The sequence below is a fragment of the Ostrinia furnacalis genome, unplaced genomic scaffold (genome assembly GCF_004193835.3).
Source record: "Ostrinia furnacalis isolate ACB-3 unplaced genomic scaffold, ASM419383v2 OfSCF4814, whole genome shotgun sequence".
In the NCBI taxonomy this organism is placed as follows: Eukaryota; Metazoa; Arthropoda; class Insecta; order Lepidoptera; family Crambidae; genus Ostrinia; species Ostrinia furnacalis.
In genome coordinates this window covers 1-2,385 of record NW_021135053.1, presented here as the reverse complement: position 1 = coordinate 2,385, position 2,385 = coordinate 1, and the positions used below count along the sequence as shown (strand labels likewise).

Below are 2,385 nucleotides of genomic sequence, written 5' to 3'. Positions count from 1 at the left end.
TTTTCTCTACTCATTAATTAATACTTCATGAAATAAGTACTTATTGTATGTAACTTGTATGAGTAATGAATGTTATCTCTTAATTGACATCTAAATTATTATGTCATCCATAGCTTATTACTTGTAAGAACTCCTTAGGGACTTCCTGTTATCTACTGTGTAATAATACTTTTGTTCCAAATTACAGACTGGTCCAACCTACCCGATGACATCGGGGCAGCTCTGCTCAAGTGGCTGTACACAGACGTGGTTGACCTTTCCCGAGGGGAAACGTTTGCGTTGCAGCTTATGAAGTCCGCTGCTGGCTTCAAACTACATGGACTGGTTGGGAAGTGTGAACAGGCACTCATTGCTACTGTTGGTGTTAGGTAAATATAAAAAAATATACCAATACTCAGACTAAGTTTCTTTGTTTAATATTTAAAAAAATAAAGTTCACATTGTAATAAAGATCAGAGAGAGAGAGAGTAACAACTAATTAGTGTGTTGTATTCTTTGTTTTTGATGAGTTTCAACTTTAATTAGTCAGACAAGAAGAGGAAATTGTTGTTTTTTGTAATCTATTGTCAATTGAATTTCCTATTCTCTATTACAAATTAGTTTACTTCCCGTATATTTAATTTTATGCTGAATAATGTAGTTATTAATTAATGTCATTATGGACTCTTAAAAGTTTTGTATCTTCATTTTTAGGTCTTGTGTTAAGTTCTACTCAGCAGCTGATGAGATTGGGGCTTCGGCACTCAAAGAGCACTGTTCTGGACTGATATCTGCTCACTGGGATGATCTCACAGGTATTACCTTGGTTTTCACATTGAAACTATTTAGTCGATCAATGCAAATAAATCATAATCACTTTCTCAGCAATTTCTTAGTAGTCATCTACTAAGATAAGATACAAAATAAGAACTATTTATACTTATTTTAGATTTATAATTAATATTGTGTTTATTTTCTTAATTTTATGAGTCAGTGTCAATTTAGTGAAGGATAGACTTACATTAGGTATAACATAACCCAAAATAATGTGGATTGCAAATAGTAGTGTAAATATGAAAATTATGTATTGTTTGCTAACATTACACATTTTAACGGCAAAATCTCATCCAACTGCAAATATAAACTATAGTGGACAGGGGTATATTTAAATAATCAAATCATTTGGAATTCTACATTTAAGACGACATCATAATCAAAATAAAATAAAAAACATACACTCAAATTGAGAACCTCCTCCTTTTTTTAAGTCGGTTAAAAATAAATACAATAAACTTGTTAAAGGTGACGACTTCGCGCACATGTCTTCGGCGCTCCTGTACCGAATGCTGAAGAGCAAGACTGCTCAGCCTTTGCACGGCGCCGTGCGGCTCATGCGAGAGGACGTCGTCTTCCTCTGCCTCGTCGAGAACCACGCGAATGTGAGTACTATTACTTATATTAATAAGGTTTATAATAAAACTGCTTTGGATACATCGCGCCGTGTAATCCATGTACGAAGACGTATTTCTCTGTCTTGTTGAGTACCACGCGAATATGAGTATAGATCGTTTCATCCACGAAGACGCGCCCCAACAATTTTTGGTCGAGGGAAGCGCGGGGTGCGGGGAGTTTGATCCGAGCAATCCGAGCCTCATTATTTTAGTGTGCGTGCACACTCATAGATAATTTCAGCTCAGCTATTGATCGCACACAAAAGTAGTTGTATTGAAGACTCGCCAGCTTTCCGTCTAAAACGGCTATATTTTACAAACTGGATATGCGGCCAGGTTTGTTTTCGCCACTAAGTCGGCGCCACTTTCGCTGAACGGGATGTTTTATTTTAACATATTATTATACAAAGAGGCTGCATATTCTGTAACCGAATTCTGGTACCTACCTTACATACTTATTGGATTATTGAAAAAAAAAACCAGAAAAGCGCCATCTGGTGAGCTGTTTTTGCTCCATCAGTAAATATACCTTGGTCCAGGGCCGGATCGTGAATTTGTGGGGCCCTGGGCTGAAACTTCGTAGGACGTTGTCACGTAAAAATATCGTCCGTAAACCGACTTTACAGACAACTTTTTTCTTTTTTTTTTTTTTCAAATTATGGCCTACTTTTTAGCGGGATCTGGGGGCCCCTTGTAACCCCGGGGCCCTGGGCTGCAGCCCAATCAGCCCATAGGTAGATCCGGCCCTGCCTTGGTCACTGTTTTTGTATTCTGTAACTATTTACTTGGATGGCCACACTTATTGGACCGCAAGAACCTAATGGACGACACGAAATATTGTTCCTATCTATCTCTTTCTGACAACTAGAGCCAAGCACATAAGCAGAAGGCATTCCTAAAATGCCACTACGATAACTTTTATCAAGATAATTAACTTTTTAAAAAAATAAAACCG

General features: G+C 37.4%; 1 pseudogene; it reads left to right on the top strand.

Annotated features, from left to right (window-relative positions):
• Window positions 1-138: 138 nt before the first annotated feature.
• LOC114360040 (rabankyrin-5 pseudogene) lies at window positions 139-1,418 on the top strand (annotated as a pseudogene).
• The last annotated feature ends 967 nt before the right edge of the window (window positions 1,419-2,385 follow it).